Raw genomic sequence first — 19,495 nt, 5'->3', positions numbered from 1 at the left:
CTAAAACCATTATTTGGTCAACAGTAATAGCCTATGCATTATGTTGATTCCTACTATTATATGAAAGTATCTGTTTGTTCCCATTTCACTGTCAGCTGCTGTATGAGCGAGCCTCTCTCACTCCCTCTCACTGTGCGCACGGAGGAAGTGATTCAGTCTGAGGAGCACAAGCACATGACAGTTGCTCAAAATGTAATTGCGGGAAAAAGAGAGTTTGTGAAGCAACTTCCGTTGTTCCAGTTACAGAGAGGAGAGTCACAGCTTTCTGTCAGTATATCATTTATTTCTCACTTAATGTTGAGTTCATGGCACCAATTTACAACCAGATTAGACTGTCATATGGTTTTGATTCGGAGAGGAGAGGAGAGTCTGGAGTATGGTTTTGATTCGCCCACGGAGAGGAGAGTCTGTAGTATGGTTTTGATTCGCCCGCAGAGAGGAGAGTCTGTAGTATGGTTTTGATTCGCCCGCAGAGAGGAGAGTCTGGAGTATGGTTTTGATTCGCCCGCAGAGAGGAGAGTCTGGAGTATGGTTTTGATTCGCCCACGGAGAGGAGAGTCTGGAGTATGGTTTTGATTCGCCCGCAGAGAGGAGAGTCTGGAGTATGGTTTTGATTCGGCCGCGGAGAGGAGCAGAATACACCATTTCCAGTCATTAGACCTCATCAAGTAGCCTAGGACTAGCACTGGAAGGTTTCTGTAGGACATTAGCCTGCACTTACGGATAGATGAATCGGAGTCTTTTCAGTTCTCACTTCCTCAGGTTGTGAATAATACAGCTGACATGCACAAAGATGTCGGCAAATTCTCTGAAGAGCACAAATTCAATTGGATAATTCTGGTTCTTATTTTGACAGGTTGCACATCAACATGTCAGTAATGCGTTCGCTGGATATGTTGAATGAAATAGCTTACTTTTTGAATCATAGGCTACCATCTCAGGTGTCTTTCGTTGCACTGAAAAATAGTTGGCTAGATCGCTGCCGCTAATGTAAAGTAACTGTCCATAAAAAAGAGATTATCGTTGTATTTATTGTTATCGGGCAAAATAGTTGCATTTATCACAATATGACTTCTTGTCCATATCTCCCAGCTTTAGCACCTCCCCACAAAATAATGTATTGTAATTTATTGTTATTGCAAAAAAAAAGTCAATATCTTGCGATATTAATTTTGGTCAATATCACCCTGCTCTATGTGTATACATGTACATGTGAGGTGTGTTTGTGTGCGTGCATGATTAAGCATTTTCATGCTTTTTATTCCACCTGCAGGTGACCATGTACACATTATTACAGGTCTTGACTGTCAGACTGTGCTTTGTGTTTGTCAGAGACAAATGCTTTATGTTCAATATAATGTCAGCTCCTCTATCCTCACAGGCCTTCCTGTACCACTAACCACCCAGCAGCAGCTGGCACCGCTAATAAGCTAGTCATGATCCTCCTGAGCCAGGGAGGGGAGGAGACGTTTTACGGTGAGATAAGGAAGTGAGATTTAAAGGGTAAGAAATGGAGCAAGGGTGAGATAAGGAAGTGACATTTACTGGGTAAGAAAGGGAGCTAGGTTGAGATAAGGAAGTGAAATTTACTGGGTAAGAAAGGGAGCTAGGTTGAGATAAGGAAGTGAAATTTACTGGGTAAGAAAGGGAGCTAGGTTGAGATAAGGAAGTGAAATTTACTGGGTAAGAAAGCGAGCTAGGTTGAGATGAGGAAGTGAAATTTACTGGGTAAGAAACGGAGCAAGGGTGAGATAATGAAGTGAGATTTATTGGGTAAGAAACGGAGCAAGGGTGAGATAATGAAGTGAGATTTACTGGGTAAGAAACGGAGCTAGGGTGAGATAATGAAGTGAGATTTATTGGGTAAGAAACGGAGCAAGGGTGAGATAATGAAGTGAGATTTATTGGGTAAGAAACGGAGCTAGGTTGAGATAATGAAGTGAGATTTACTGGGTAAGAAACAGAGCTAGGGTGAGGTAATGAAGTGAGATTTATTGGGTAAGAAACGGAGCTAGGTTGAGATAATGAAGTGAGATTTACTGGGTAAGAAACGGAGCTAGGGTGAGATAATGGAGTGAGATTTAATGGGTAAGAAATGGAGTTAGGGTGAGATAATAAAGTTACATTTACTGGGTAAGAAAGGGAGCTAGGTTGAGATAATGGAGGGAGATTTAATGAGTAAGAAATGGAGCTAGGGTGAGATAATGGAGGGAGATTTACTGGGTAAGAAAGGGAACTAGGGTGAGATAATGGAGGTAGATTTACTGGGTAAGAATGGGAACCAGGGTGAGATAATAAAGTGAGATTTAATGGGTAAAACAGGAAGCTAGTGTGAGATAATGAAGTGAGATTTACTGTGTAAGAAAGGGAGCTAGCGTGAGATAAGGAAGTGAAACTTACTGGGTAAGAAAGGGAGCTAGGGTGAGATAATAAAGTGATATTTACCGGGTAAGAAACAGAGTTAGGGTGAGATAATGAAGTGAGATTTACTGGGTAAGAAACAGAGCTATGGTTAGATAATGCTGAATTTGTTGATCATGCACTGTTGTTTTTATAACTAGGACTGCAGGGAGACTGGGAGGATTTGGTCGGTATTGTTTTAATGGATATTATTTTACCTTTTCAATTATTGTCTTTGAATTTGGACTGATAAAATGGTAGCATTTAACATTTTATATAAGGGTTTGGTTTGACAAATTCCTCAGGATGTGTTTAAAAATAGATTTTTTATCATGTCTAGGGGCATGGAGATATTCTGTGTCTACTGTTACCCAACTGCAAGGCCTCCCTAGTGGCACAGCGGTATAAGGCACTGCCGTGCTTGAGGCGTCTCTGCAGATCCGGATTCGATCCCGGGCTGTGTTGCAGTTGGCCGTGACCGGCGAGACCCATGAGGCAACGCACAATTGGTCCAGCGTTGTCAGGGTTAGGGGAGGCTGCCCGGGATTTCCTTGTCCCATCATGCTCTAGCGACTCCTGTGGCATGCTGACACGATCCCCAGTTGTACAGTGTTTCCTCCAACACATAGGTGCGGCTGGCTTCCAGGTTAAGCGAGCAGTGTGTCAAAAAGCAGTGTGGCTTGGCAGGGTCGTCCTTCGGAGGACGCATGGCTCTCAATTTTCGCCTCTTCTGAGTCCATAGGGGAGTTGCAGCGATGGGACAAGATTGTAACTACCAATTGGATAACCTAAAATTTGGGGAGAAAAGGGGTAAAAAAATAAAATAAATAAATAAATAAACCTGCAAGACGTTGAGGGTCCTGGGTCTTGGGAAGGGTCCTGGGTCCTGGGAAGGGTCCTACATCCTGGGAAGGGTCCTGGGTCCTGTGAATCCACAGGGTATTTTTGGTTTGTTTAGTTTTTGACCATATGATTCCTCTAATGATTTCTAATGATTATTCATTGATTAGTTGCTTCAGGTTTGCTAGTGCTTGCTTGGTACAAAAATGCGCACTCTGATGTGTCCACTCCCCCGGACCAGAATTTTTTAACATTGCTGGAAAGTGGGCTCTTTGTAAGGTCATAAATGCTAACGTGATCCCATTTTTTTAGCCTTATGTCACATACAGTGAGGCAAAAAATTATTTAGTCAGCCACCAATTGTGTAAGTTCTCTCACTTAAAAAAGATGCGAGAGGCCTGTAATCTTCATCATAGGTACACTTCAACTATGACAGACAAAATGAGAAAAAAGATCCAGAAAATCACATTGTAGGATTTTTAATTAATTTATTTGCAAATTATGGTGGAAAATAAGTATTTGGTCACTTACAAGCAAGCACGATTTCTGGCTCTCACAGACCTGTAACTTCTTCTTTAAGAGGCTCCTCTGTCCTCCACCTGTTACCTGTATTAATGGCACATGTTTGAACTTGTTATCAGTATAAAAGACACCTGTCCACAACCTCAAACAGTCACACTCCAAACTCCACTATGGCCAAGACCAAAGAGCTGTCAAAGGACACCAGAAACAAAATTGTAGACCTGCACCAGGCTGGAAAGACTGAATCTGCAATAGGTAAGCAGCTTGGTTTGAAGAAATCAACTGTGGGATCAATTATTAAGAAATGGAAGACATACAAGACCACTGATAATCTCCCTCGATCTGGGGCTCCACGCAAGATCTCACCCCGTGGGGTTAAAATTATCACAAGAACGGTGAGCATAAATCCCAGAACCACACGGGGGGACCTAGTGAATGACCTGCAGAGAGCTGGGACCAAAGTAACCAAGCCTACCATCAGTAACACACTACGCCGCCAGGGACTCAAATCCTGCAGTGCCAGACGTGTCCCCCTGCTTAAGCCAGTACATGTCCAGGCCCGTCTGAAGTTTGCTAGAGAGCATTTGGATGATCCAGAAGAAGATTGGGAGAATGTCATATGGTCAGATCAAACCAAAATATAACTTTTTGGTAAAAACTCAACTGTTGTGTTTGGAGGATAAAGAATGCTGAGTTGCATCCAAAGAACACCATACCTACTGTGAAGAATGGGGGTGGAAACATCATGCTTTGGTGCTGTTTTTCTGCAAAGGGGCCAGGACGACTGATCCGTGTGAAGGAAAGAATGAATGGGGCCATGTATCGTGAGATTTTGAGTGAAAACCTCCTTCCATCAGCAAGGGAATTGAAGATGAAACGTGGCTGTGTCTTTCAGCATGCCAATGATCCCAAACACACTACCCGGGCAACGAAGGAGTAGCTTCGTAAGAAGCATTTCAAGGTCCTGGAGTGGCCTAGCCAGTCTCCAGAACTCCATAGAAAATCTTTTGAGGGAGTTGAAAGTCCGTGTTGCCCAGCAACATCCCCAAAACATCATTGCTCTAGAGGAGATCTGCATGGAGGAATGGGCCAAAATATCAGCAACAGTGTGTGAAAACCTTGTGAAGACTTACAGAAAACATTTGACCTCTGTCATTGCCAACAAAGGGTATATAACAAAGTATTGAGATACATTTTTGTTATTGACCAAATACTTATTTTCCACCATAATTTGCAAATAAATTCATAAAAAATCCTAAAATGTTATTTTCTGGATTTTTTTTTCTCATTTTGTCTGGCATAGTTGAAGTGTACCTATGATGAAAATTACAGGCCTCTCTCATCTTTTTAAGTGGGAGAACTTGCACAATTGGTGGCTGACTAAATACTTTTTGCCCCACTGTAACTGACCTTTGCAAATGATTGTGCCCTTTCTGAGCCCTTTTTGACCCCAATTAGCTTTAGCATTTCCAAAAGGTCAACAAGGACCATCAGTATCCCCTTCTCTGAATCTTCTTAATCGGCTTTGGGGAGAAGATACTCCTAGCCACATATCTAGGATCAGCTCATCCTCCCTAGATCCTAATATTAACTATTAGAGTGCAGGGGAATACAAATCTGACCTTGGATCATTGTGTAGGGTTTACTCCATCCTATTCACTCAGTGTGCTGATCTTTTCAGAGAGAATTGAGATGTAGCTCTTATTGACACAGTATGGGTTAACTAAAGGTCATAGATCATTAGCTTTGAGCATCATCCGGGGTCATTCTAGGAAGCCTGGCCAAGGTATGGAGCTGTTTATCTGTTATTTATTGTTCTGTTTTTACGTCATCCCCCCCTTCTCTTTGTCCCATTTCAGCAGATTATGTTGTCCTTTCTGCTGAAAGGTGATTTTAGAGAAGATAAAACCTTTGAAGAATGGCTGGTTGCTGTGAGTTAGGATAAGGGAGGGATGGAGGAGGGAAGGAGGGAGGGGGGCCTGGCAAGATCCAAAGCAGTGGTTGAATCACCTTGAGTTGTCATGCAGGGAGACAGAAAATGTAATGTGGATCTGGTAGCCTGTGGAGTATAGAGGGAGAGAAAGGGAGTTGCATAAAAGTGACTGGTTAACACTCACCCTCCGTCCATTAGTCATTATGACTGTCATTTCTATTCCTTCTCTGTCCTTCCACCCCCCTCTTTCTCCGCCCACTATCTCTTTAAAATGTCCCTTGTCTGTCCCGCACCACTGGAGCAAGATGCAGGGTAGATAGAGACTCGGCTGGCCTGGCTGCCTGCTGGTTGTCTCTCTGCTGTGTAGCTGGTAGGCGTCTGATGGCTCTCTGGTGTGAAGTGTTGCGTTGAGTGCTCCAGCCATGGACTAATGAGAGTGGAGATGGAGAGGACGGGGAGAGGGAAGAGAGAGGGACAAGAAAGGAGTGAGAGAGGGTGGGTGAGGGTGATAGGAAGAGACAAGGATGGGAAATTAAGGAGAGATGGAGATGAAGGAGAGATGGAGATGATCACTCACCACGAACTGGAAGAAGCTTTTTCCTTTAACAACTCCGACGAGAAAGATATACTGCACTCCCGGGAACAGGCCCAGATCCCCGTCATTTGCCTGAAGAAAATATAGAGGAAAAGAGGGCACAGATCGGGCTGCCTTTTGAGAATCCGTAGGCGAGCGAGTAAACTCCCACTGCCATCAATTCTACTTACTAACATGCAATCATTGGAAAATAAAATGTATGGTCTACAATTCCGATTATCTGTAATATCTTATGTTTCACCAAGTCGTGGCTGAACGACGACACAGATAATATAGAGCTGGAGGAATTTTCAATGCACCGGCAGAATAGAGAAGCTATGTCTGGTAAGATGAAGGGTGGGGTGTGTCTTTTTGTCAACATCAGCTGGTGCGCGATGTCTAATATTAAAGAATTATCTAGGTATTTCTCGCCTGAGGTAGTACCTTATGATAAGCTGTAGACCACACTATCTACCAAGAGATTTCTCATCTATAATATTCGTAGCCATCTATTTACCACCACAGACCGATGCTGGCGCTAAGACCGCGCTCAACCAACTCTATATGGCCATAAGCAAACAAGAAAATGCTCACCCAGAAGCGGCAATCCTAGTGGCCAGGATCTTTAATGCAGGCAAACTTAAATCCATTTTACAACATTTTTACCAGCATGTCACATGTGCAATCAGAGGTGAAAAAACTAGACCATCTTCACTCCACACACAGAGATGCATACAATGCTCCTTACAAGCAAAATCTAAAGCAGGAAGTGCCAGTGACTCGCTCAATACGTAAGTGGTCAGGTGAAGCGGAGGCTACGCTACAGGACTGTTTTGCTAGCACATAATGTTCCAGGATTCATCCAATGGCATTGAGGAGTATACCACCTCAGTTATCGGCTTCATCAATAAGTGCATCGACGACGTCGTCCCCACAGTGACTGTACGTAGATATCCCAACCAGAAGCTATGGATTACAGGCAACATCCGCATCGAGCTAAAGGCTAGCGCGTCCACTTTCAAGGAGTGGGACAGTATTCCGGACGTCTGTAAGAAATCCTGCTATGCCCTCAGACAAACCATCAAACAAGCAAAGCGTCAATACTGGATTAAGATTGAATCCTACTACACCAGCTCTGACGCTCGTCGGATGTGGCAGGCCTTGAAAACTATTACAGACTCCAAAGGGAAACCCAGACGCGAGCTGCCCAATGACGCAAGCCTACCAGATGAGCTAAATGCCTCTTATACTGGCTTTGAGGCAAGCAACACTGATGCATGCACGAGAGCCCTAGCTGTTCTGGATGACTGTGTGATAATGCTCTCGGTAGCCGATGTGAGTAAGACCTTTAAACAGGTCAACATTCACAAAGCCGCGGGGCCAGACGGATTACCAGGACGTGTACTTTAAGCATGCGCGGACCAACTGGCAAGTGTCTTCACTGACAATTTCAACCTCTCCCTGACAGAGTCTATAAGACCTACGTGTTTGATGCATACCACCATAGTCCCTGTGACCAGGGAAGCGAAGTTAACCTTCCTAAATTATTACCACCCCGTAGCACTCACGTCGGTAGCCATGAAGTGCTTTGAAAGGCTGGTCATGGCTCACATCAACAGCATCCTCCCGGATACCCTAGACCACATATGTCAGAGTCAAGGCCCGCGGGCCACATCCGGCCCGCAAGAAGGTTTTTTACGGCCCCTGGGATGATCTTGATTTATTATTAGAACCGGCCCGCAGCAAGCCGGCAGCCCGCAGATCTTTTACACGCACCAATACTACATTTCCCACAATGCAAAGGTGACGCACCGAGCAGTAGGCTGCTTCATTTCAATATTTATTGGCACAGCAGTCGTCAGCATCACAGTAAAATTAACTTTCAGATACCCATCAAAAATGGCAAAACGGAAGGTGGATACTGAGAACCGGGGGTTTCAAACAAGGTGGGAGTCGGAGTATATGTTCACGAAGGTAGCTGGAAAACCTGTGTGTCTTCTGTGTGGAGAAAGTGTGGCGGTACTGAAAGAGTATAATCTGAGACGACATTATGAAACGAAACACGCGGACAAAAACAAGAATATGGACATGGAACAAAGGCTACAAAAGGCAGAGGAATTAAAACGAGGCCTCAAATCTCGACAGGCTCTGTTCAAAAAAGCCAAATCACAAGGCCAGGCTGCTGTCAAGGCCAGTTTTATTTTGGCAGAAGAGATCGCTAAATCAGCCCGGCCATTTACGGAGGGGGATTTCATCAAAAACTGCATGATTAAAGTTTGTGACGAAGTTTGCCCAGAAAAAAGGCAACTCTTTTTAAATGTGAGTCTGAGCAGAAACACCATTGCCGAGAGAGTAGACCAGTTGTCCATCAATCTAAAAGAGCAGCTTGTGAAAAAGGGAAAAGATTTTATTGCATATTCCTTGGCTGTGGATGAGAGCACCGACATTTCTGACATTGCCCAGTTGTCAATTTTCATCCGCGGAGTGGACTCCAGCCTAAGCGTGACAGAGGAGTTTTTGGCTTTACGTCCTATGCATGGCACAACTACGGGGCATGATTTGTATGAAGAGGTGTCAAGATGTGTAAATGAGATGGAGCTGCCTTGGGAAAAACTCGTGGGTTTGACAACCGACGGAGCACCTGCGATGTGTGGACACAGGAGCGGACTGGTGGCGAAGATACGGGAAAAGATGCAAGAGGAAAACGCGACAGGTGAGCTGACAGCTTATCATTGTATCATACACCAGGAAGCGTTGTGCGGTAAAGCCTTGAAAATGGAGCATGTAATGAGCATCATCACGCGCACAGTTAACTTTATCAGAGCCAAAGGTTTGAATCACCGCCAGTTCAAGGCATTTCTGACGGAGTTAGAAACGGAGCATGGTGATTTGCCTTATCACACAGAGGTGCGATGGCTAAGCCAGGGAAAGGTGCTTCAAAGATGTTTCGAGCTTCGTGAGGAGATTTGTCTATTCTTGGACAGCAAAGGGAAAGACACAACACAACTCCGAGACGAAATGTTTCTGTGTGAAATGGCTTTTCTGTGTGACATTACGAGTCATCTGAATGCAATAAACTTGCAGCTGCAGGGTCGGGATCGTGTCATCTCTGATATGTACAGTACAGTGAAGGCATTTAAAACCAAACTGACTCTGTGGGAGACGCAGATGCGGAAAGAAAATTTGAGCCACTTTCCCAGCTGCCAGACCATGAAAGAGAAGCTCTCTACCAGTGCGTTCCCGAGCACACAGTTGGCTGATAAAATAGGTATGCTTACCACTGACTTTCGACGCCGATTTGCTGACTTTGAAGCACAAAAAAGCAGGTTGGAACTGCTCGGTAACCCATTTGCTGTTGACGTGGAAAGCTCACCACCAAACCTCCAAATGGAGTTGATTGACCTCCAATGCAATGATGCACTGAGGGAAAAATATGCGGCAGTGGGTGCTGCGGAGTTTGCCCGTTTCCTCCCCGGCACAATGCCCCAGCTGCGCATCCAGGCTGCTCAAACGTTGTCTATGTTTGGCAGCACATACCTGTGTGAACAACTGTTTTCTTTGATGAACCTGAACAAAACATCACACAGAAGTCGACTTACTGCTGAACACCTCCACTCAATTCTGAGGATTTCTTCAGCTCAGAGCCTTACCCAAGAACATTGATGAACTTGTGGAAAAGATGGGACACCACCAAGTATCACCCTCAACCTCAAACAAGTGAACATTACTGTGCAATCACATATTTAGAGTTTTTACTCAGTTCAAGTTTAAAAGTTAAAATTTAATATTTGTTTTCACTGCATGTTACTTCTCCTTAAACAAAGTGTTGTTTTTGATTAATAGATTTTTGCACTTTATTTTTTTGTATTTCAATCCAATTATATTTTAAAAATATTTCAGTTGAGTGGATGATAGAAAATTGCTATTATTGTTTTTTCTTTGAAGTAAATTTAGCCCACTTTTGCTAAAATAGAAAATATAGTCTACTGATGGTGCCTTGAATACCGGTTTCTTTCATTTAATGTTCATGTTATGGGGATATTTATATAAAGGAAATTTGTCTTTTGTGTCTGTTGAAAATTAAAGATTACTGACAGAGCCATAAGAAAATATTGCTTTATTTATCTGATCATATTGTAATATATTTATTAGGTTTTCAGTAGGTTCAATTAGGTTCACTAGACTATATGCGTCATTTAAAAATGTTTCAATGAACATTCGAACAGTCCGGCCCTCGTCTTGTAGCTGATTTTTTTATTTGGCCCTCCGTCCATTTGACTTTGACACCCCTGCCCTAGACCCACTCCAATTTGCATACCGCCCCAACAGATCCACAGATGATGCAATCTCAATTCCACTCCCCACTGGCCTTTCCCACCTGGACAAAAGGAACACCTATGTGAGAATGCTGTTCATTGACTACAGCTCAGCGTTCAACACCAAAGTGCCCACATAGCTCATCACTAAGCTAAGGATTCTGGGGTTAAACACTTCCCTCTACAACTGGATCCTGGACTTCCTGACGGGCCGCCCCCAGGTGGTAAGGGTAGGCAACAACACGTCTTTCACGCCGATCCTCAACACTAGGGCACCTCAGGGGTGTGTACTTAGTCTCCTCCTGTTCTCGTTGTTCACCCACGACTGCGTGGCCAAACACGACTCCAACACCATCATTAAGTTTGCTGACGATACAACAGTGGTTGGCCTGATCACCGACAACGATGAGACGGCCTATAGGGAGGAGGTCAGAGAACTGTCAGTGTAGTGCCAGGACAACATCCTCTCCCTCAATGTGAGCAAGATAAAGAAGCTGATCGTGGACTACAGGAAAAGGTGAGCCGAACAAACAAGGATGTAGTGGAGCGGGTCGAGAGTTCAAGTTCCTTGATGTCCACATCACCAACGATCTATCATGGTCCAAACACAACAAACATGGAGAGCATCCTGACCGGTTGCATCACCGCCTGGTATGGCAACTGCTCGTCTTCTGACCGTAAGGCGCTACAGAGGTTAGTGCCTACAGCCCAATACATCCCTGGGGCCAAGCTTCCTGCAATCCAGTAGTTGTCAGAGGAAAGACCATAAAATTGTCAGAGACTGCAGTCACCCAAGTCAGACATTTTTCTCTGCTACCGCACGGCAAGCGGTACCGGAGCGCCAAATCTAGGACCAAAAGGCTCCATAACAGCTTCTATTCCCAAGCCATAAGACTGCTGAACAACTAATCAAACGGCCACCTAACTATTACATTGACCCCCCCCTTCCATTTGTTTTGTACACTGCTGCTACTCACTGTTTGTTATCTTTGCATAGTCACTTTACCCCTACCTACATGTGCAAATTACATCTTACCTGTACCCCCGCACACAGACTCGGTACCGGTACCCCCTGTATATAGCCGCATTATTGTTATGTCTTAGTGTTCATTTTTTATTATTTTTTACTTTAGTTCATGTGGTAAATATTTTCTTAACTCTTCTTGAACTACACTGTTGGTTAAGGGCTTGTAAGTAAGCATTTCACGGTAAGGTCTACACATGTGACAAATAAAGTTTTCATTTGATTTGATGCTTGGAAGACAGCTCTCCTTGGCTGAATAAGAGCAAACGTGATGTACAATCAAACACATTACCAGCTGTAGACAGAAACAAACAGTAAGCTGTCAGTATGGTTGTTGAAGTGTTAAATAGTAAGCTGTCAGTATGGTTGTTGAAGTGTTAAACAGTAAGCTGTCAGTATGGTTGTTGAAGTGTCAAACAGTAAGCTGTCAGTATGGTTGTTGAAGTGTTAAACAGTAAGCTGTCAGTATAGTTGTTGAAGTGTTAAACAGTAAGCTGTCAGTATGGTTGTTGAAGTGTTAAACATTAAGCTGTCAGTATGGTTGTCGACATTTAAGGCTCCCGAGTGGAGCAGCAGTCTAAGGCACTGCATCTCAGTGCTAGAGGGGTCACTACAGACGCTGGTTTGATCCTGGACTGTATCACAACTACCTGTGATCGGGAGTCCCATAGGGCGGTGCACAATTGACCCAGCGTCTTCCGGATTAGGGGAGGGTTTGGCCGGTGTTGGGGAATGCTCCTTGTTCCTTGTCAATCATTTGCTTATTGGTGAAATCAATAATAAGACAATATATTTAAGTAAATCAATCAAAAACCTTTATTAATGCAATTGCAGACAGAAGTTGACAACGGGAACATAGCACGCATGTTTCAGAGTAAGTTCTGCAAAATAGGAAAGGGTCCAAGTTGCTTTAATATGCGTGCCCTTGTGATGTAACTGCCTACGTCAACACCTTCTACTCATGAGACCAAGCCCATGCATATACAGTTATACGAACTTGCAAGAGAGAACAATAGTTCCAGTGTTTTCTAAGGGCTCAGCAGCAATTTTCCACTCCCCAAGTTTCTTTATAGGGGTATGTCTAACTTGTCTCTCATCTCTTTTACTCCGCTGCAGGGTTCTGTGTCTATTAATCTCTTTTAGCCTTGAGGCACTTTCTCACAGACACCCTGTTTTGACTGCAATAACTCGCACATCTCTCAGGCCGTTTCTTATTAGAAGCAGAGACTAAAAAATAACTGTGGAACAATATTAAACCTTATAATGCATATATATATATTGCTAATCTGTAGTCCAGGACCCTATCAATGTAGTGAGGGAGGGGTCTTATAGCACTTCCCCTTCTATTAATACAACATAAACATAATACATTATTATAATACATCAAACAGGAGCTAAATGTCTTCAATTTATCAAGTAAGATCCTGACACCAGCCCACCTTAGTGTTGTCAATAAGGAGTTATCCTTTGTACCTAAAACATACATTAATGACTTTGACGTCCAGATAGATCTATTCAAGTTTTTCCGTAATCTGAAATTGCGTGAGATCTTTGATAAGATTGAAACTTACAGGACTCCACTTGAAATGTCATCCTCAGTCAGATATACACATAGGTCTATCACGTTAATCAATAGACTCACCTGCCCTACCGTGAGTCATTCAGAAGATGGAGCCATCAACCAAGCTGAGGGACCTGAGAACTCTGAGAGAACCACATTTAGAGCAAAAAGTTCATTTGTACCTCCCCCGAAACGTAATGCATCCATAGAAACCTTCTGCAGGATTGTTGAAAATGATATAGGTGACTTAATGAAAGACATACAGAAACACAAATCCTTTGATAACCTGAGTAGAGACGAGAGAATGGCTCTTAAGGACTTGCAGTCAGATCTTTCCATTATCATAAAAAATGTGACAAAGGAGGAGGAAATTGTATACAAAACAAATGTGACTATGTGAATGAATGTCGCAGACAACTATCTAAAGGTGACTTCTATCACAAACTGAATCATGACCCTACCCTAGAATTCCAGCACAATATCACATCCACAGTGGAAAGTTGTTTGGAATTAGGACAAATTACCAAAAAAGAATTTGAATTTCTATATGTGAAATTTCCTAAGATACCAACCTTTTATTCAGTCGCTAAATTACACAAACAAGTGTCTCCTCCCCCTGGTAGACCCATTGTAGCAGCACTTGACTCTCTGACATCAAACATTTCTAAGTATGTGGATCACCACATTAAACCGTTGCTTGAGAATCTTCCATCTTATGTCAAAAACACTAGTCAAGTGATCTCATTCATAGAGGGCTAAGGAAGGATACCACCCTGCTGGCCACTTTTGATGTGGAGAGCTTGTATACTAACATCCCACACACTGGAGGCTTGCAGGCACTGCAGCTCTTCCTTCAGCAGAGAGACTCTACCCTTTCTCCATCCAATGATTGCCCCTTGCAACTCGCTGAACTGGTATTATCCAATAACTACTTCATCTGTGAGTCAGACTGTTTCTTTCATATTCGGGGAGTAGCCATGTGTTCCCCTTTTCCCCCAACTATGCAAACCTGTATGTGGGACAATTTGCGGAAGCACTGACAAAACAGAGACACAGCCCTACTTTTTAAAGTCGTTCTATGGAAGATACATAGAGTTGAAGTCCGAAGTTTACATACACTTAGGTTGGAGTCATTAAAACTCATTTTTCAACCACTCCACCAATTTCTTGTTAACAAACTATTGTTTTGGCTAGTCGATTAGGACATCTACTTTGTGCATGACACAAGTCATTTTCCCAACAATTGTTTATAGACAGATTATTTAACTTATAATTCATTGTATCACAATTCCAGTTGGTCAGATGTTTACATACACTAAGTTGACTGTGCCTTTACACAGCTTGGAAAAGTCCATAAAATGACATAATGGTTTTAGAAGCTTCTTGTAACGACGTTCGTCTGTAGGAGGAGAAGCGGACCAAAAAGCAGCGTGGTGGTTATTCATGTTCTTTAATGGAAAACTGAACGATACATGAAATAACTCAAATCTACAAAACAACAAACGGAACGTGAAAACCTATACAGCCTATCCTGTGACAACAAACACAGTGACAGGAACAATCACCCACAAACACACAGTGAAACCCAGGCTACCTAAGTATGATTCTCAATCAGAGACAACTAATGACACCTGCCTCTGATTGAGAACCATACTAGGCCGAAAACATAGAAATGCCCCAAAACATAGAAAAACAAACATAGACTGCCCACCCAACTCACGCCCTGACCATACTAAATAAATACAAAACAACAGAAATAGAGGTCAGAACGTGACACTTCTGATAGGCTGATTTGACATCATTTGAATCATTTGGAGGTGTACCTGTGGATGTATTTCAAGGCCTACCTTCAAACCCAGTGCCTCTTTGCTTGACATCATGAGAAAATGAAAAGAAATCAGCCAAGAACTCACAAAAGAAATTGTGGACCTCCAGAAGTCTGCTTTATCCATGGGATCAATTTCCAAACGCCTGAAGGTACCATGTTCATCTGTACAAACAATAGTATGCAAGTATAAACACCATGGGATCACGCAGCCGTCATACCGCTCAGGAAGGAGACGCATTCTGTCTCCTAGAGATGAACGTACTTTGGTGCGAAAAGTGCAAATCAATCCCAGAACAGCAGCAAAGGACCTTATAAAGATGCTGGAGGAAACAGGTACAAAAGTATCTATATCCACAGTAAAACGAGTCCGATATCGACATAACCTGAAAGGCCGCTCAGAAAGGAAGAAGCCACTGCTCCAAAACCACCATAAAGAAAGCCAGACTACAGTTTGCAACTGCACATGGGGACAAATATCATACTTTTTGGAGCAATGTCCTCTGGTCTGATGAAACAAAAATAGAACTGTTTGGCCATAATGACCAACAGTATGTTTGGAGGAAAAAGGGGGAGGCTTGCAAGCCGAAGAACAGCATTCCAACCGTGAAGCACGGGGGTGGCAGCATCATATTGTGAGGTGCTGTAGCAGGGACTAGTGCACTTCACAAAATAGATGGCATCACGAGGAAGACAATTATGTGGATATAATGAAGCAACATCTCAAGACATCAGTCAGGAAGTTAAAGCTTGGTCGCGAATGGGTCTTCCAAATGGATATTGACCCCAAGCATACTTCCAAAGTTGTGGCAAAATGGCTTAAGGACAACAAAGTCAAGGTATTGGAGTGGCCATCACAAAGCCCTGACCTCAATCCCATAGAAAATTTGTGGGCAGAACTGAAAAAGCATGTGCGAGCAAGGAGGCCAACAAACCTGACTCAGTTCCACCAGCTCTGTCAGGAGGAATGGGCCAATATTCACCCAACTTATTGTGGGAAGGCTACCTGACACGCTTGACCCAAGTAAAAAAATGTAAAGGCAATGCTACCAAATCAAATCAAATCAAATCAAATGTATTTATGTAGCCCTTCGTACATCAGCTGATATCTCAAAGTGCTGTACAGAAACCCAGCCTAAAACACCAAACAGCAAGCAATGCAGGTGTAGAAGCACGGTGGCTAGGAAAAACTCCCTAGAAAGTCCAAAACCTAGGAAGAAACCTAGAGAGGAACCAGGCTATGTGGGGTGGCCAGTCCTCTTCTGGATGTGCCGGGTGGACATTATAACAGAACATGGCCAAGATGTTCAAATGTTCATTAATGACCAGCATGGTCGAATAATAATAAGGCAGAACAGTTGAAACTGGAGCAGCAGCACGGTCAGGTGGACTGGGGACAGCAAGGAGTCATCATGTCAGGTAGTCCTGGGGCATGGTCCTAGGGCTCAGGTCCTCCGAGAGAGAGAAAGATAGAGAGAATTCGAGAGAGCATATGTGGGGTGGCCAGTCCTCTTCTGGCTGTGCCGGGTGGAGATTATAACAGAACATGGCCAAGATGTTCAAATGTTCATAAATGACCAGCATGGTCGAATAATAATAAGGCAGAACAGTTGAAACTGGAGCAGCAGCACGGCCAGGTGGACTGGGGACAGCAAGGAGTCATCATGTCAGGTAGTCCTGGGGCATGGTCCTAGGGCTCAGGTCCTCCGTAAGAGAGAAAGAAAGAGAGAAGGAGAGAATTAGAGAATGCACACTTAGAACCACACAGGACACCGAATAGGACAGGAGATGTACTCCAGATATAACAAACTGACCCTAGCCCCCCAACACATAAACTACTGCAGCATAAATACTGGAGGCTGAGACAGGAGGGGTCAGGAGACACAAATACTAATTGAGTGTATGTAAACTTCTGACCCACTGGGAATGTGATGAAAGAAATAAAAGCTGAAATAAATCATTCTCTCTACTATTATTTTAACATTTCACAGTCTTAAAATAAAGTGGCAATCCTAACTGACCTAAGACCGAAACATTTTTACTATGATTAAATGTCAGGAATTGTGAAAAACTGAGTTTAAATGTATTTGGCTAAGGTGTATTTAAACTTCCAACTTAAACTGTAGATGATGTCTTTGTGCTCTGGGAAGGAAGTCAGCAGGAACTAAATGAATTCCAAACTCTATTAAATGAGAGCTCTGAATATCTCAAATTCACCATGCAGACTGATGAGAGAAAAAATAAACTTCCTGAACTTCTGGAGCATCAAGGAGAATGATGCATTACGTACAGACCTATACACAAAGCCCACAGACCGCAACACCATGCTATTGCTGTGTGCAGATAGTATGCATCCCCTTCCCCTCAAGAATTGTCTACCATATAGCCAGTTATGCAGGGTTAAACGAATCTGTGGCCACCAGACAGATTTTGCCAGCAAAGCTAAGAAAGTGGCAGATACATTCAAAATGAGAGGCTACAAGGACAAAACTCTCTGCAATGATGAAAATATATCAATGCAGAACAGTGTTATACACTTAGTACACCAAGTGTTCAGAGAAAATTAAAGCAATCCTGAAAAAGCACTGGCATATTCTGCAATCAGGCAAAAAAAAATGCACACCTCTTCAAGGAACCCCCACTGGTGGTCTGTAAGCGTGGTCGCAATTTTGAAGATATTGGTGAGATCTGACCTGCCCTCTGAGCCCACTCAGACACTCTTGACACCCATTGCAAATGGGAACTACAAATGTGGCTCATGTGCACAGTGCAATAGCACTACAAAAACATCCTTCTTCAGACACCAACATACAGGTCGAAAATTCTCTGTTAAGGTTATCATCTCATGCAAGACAAAGGGAGTAATCTAACTCATCAAAAGTTAATGTGGGTAAGCCTACATAGGACAAACGAAAAGACAATTAAAACAACGCATAGCTGAACAACGCATAGCTGAACACCGCAGCTCAATCAGGTGTAAGAACGTTGACTATCCAGTAGCTGCTCACTTTGTTGAAGCTAACCATCCTATCTCCTCCCTCAAATACACAGGCATTGAGCATGTTGCTCTACTAAGGAGAGAAGGCAACATGGAGATCCTACTACTACAGAGCAAGGCTTACTGGTTATCCTATTTAAAAACATTAACCCCTAGTGGTTTGAATATTGACTTTGATCTCAGGCCCTTCTCATGACCAATTCTATTATCTGTGAACAGGTCTTGTAAATGAATGTATTTGTTCTCCAGATTATCAGAGTACTCACAATATGTTCCCCGTTGATGATGCTTAGCGCCCTAACACATATCCTGAGGCTGCATTTATTGTAGCCGGGGATTTTAACAAGGCTAATCTGAAAACAAGGCTTCCCAAATTCTATCAGCATATCGATTGTGCTACCAGGGCAGTCAAAACCCTAGACCACTGTTATTCTAACTTCTGCGATGCATGTAAGGCCCTCCCCCGCCCTCCCTTCGGAAAAGCTGACCACAACTCCATTTTGTTGCTCCCAGCCTATAGGCAGAAACTAAAACAGGAAGCACCCGTGCTCAGGTCTGTTCAACGCTGGTCTGATCAATCGGATTCCACGCTTCAAGATTGCTTCGATCACGTGGACTGGGATATGTTCCGCATTGCGGCGAACAACAACATTGACGAATACGCTGATTCGGTGTGCGAGTTCATTAACAAGTGCATCGGTGATGTTGTACCCACAGTGTCTATTAAAACATTCCCCAACCAGAAACCGTGGATTGTTGGCAGTATCCGTGCAAAACTAAACCCACTCCAATACCGCCCCAATAGGTCCACAGACGACGCAATCGCCATCACACTGCACATTGCCCTAACCCATCGGGGAAAGAGGAATACCTATGTAAGAATGGTGTTCATCGATTACAGCTCAGCATTTAACACCATAGTACCCTTCAAACTCGTCATTAAGCTCGAGACCCTGGGTCTCGACCCCGCCCTGTGCAACTGGGTCCTGGACTTCCTGACGGGCCACCCCCAGGTGGTGAGGGTAGGTAACAACATCTCCCCCCTCTGATCCTCAACACTGGAACCCCACAAGGGTGCGTTCTCAGCTCTCTCCTGTACTCCCTGTTCACCCACGGCTGCGTAGCCATGCACGCCTTCAACTCAATCATCAAGTTTGCAGTTGACACTACAGTGGTAGGCTTGATTACCAACAACGACGATACGGCCTACAGGGAGGAGGTGAGGGCCCTCGGAGTGTGGTGTCAGGAAAATAACCTCACACTCAATGTCAACAAAACAAAGGAGATGATCGTGGACATTAGGAAACAGCAGAGGGAGCAGCCCCCTATCTACATTGACGGGACAGTAGTGGAGTTTTAAATTCCTCGGTGTACACATCACGGACAAACTGAAATGGTCCACCCACACAGACAGCGTGGTGAAGAAGGCGCAGCAGCGCCTCTTCAACCTCAGGAGGCTGAAGAAATTCGGCTTGTCACCAAAAGCACTCACAAACTTTTAC

The 19,495-nt window shown here is 43.6% G+C and overlaps 1 protein-coding gene across 2 annotated transcripts in view; it reads left to right on the top strand.

Moving 5' to 3' along the window:
* Positions 1 to 19,495, top strand: part of ca10a (carbonic anhydrase Xa) — a 351,708-nt gene that overhangs the window by 30,786 nt on the left and 301,427 nt on the right. The window lies entirely within an intron of this gene.

The sequence above is a fragment of the Oncorhynchus mykiss genome, chromosome 16, assembly GCF_013265735.2.
Source record: "Oncorhynchus mykiss isolate Arlee chromosome 16, USDA_OmykA_1.1, whole genome shotgun sequence".
Taxonomy (NCBI): Eukaryota; Metazoa; Chordata; class Actinopteri; order Salmoniformes; family Salmonidae; genus Oncorhynchus; species Oncorhynchus mykiss.
This window is presented reverse-complemented; position numbering and strand designations above follow the sequence as displayed.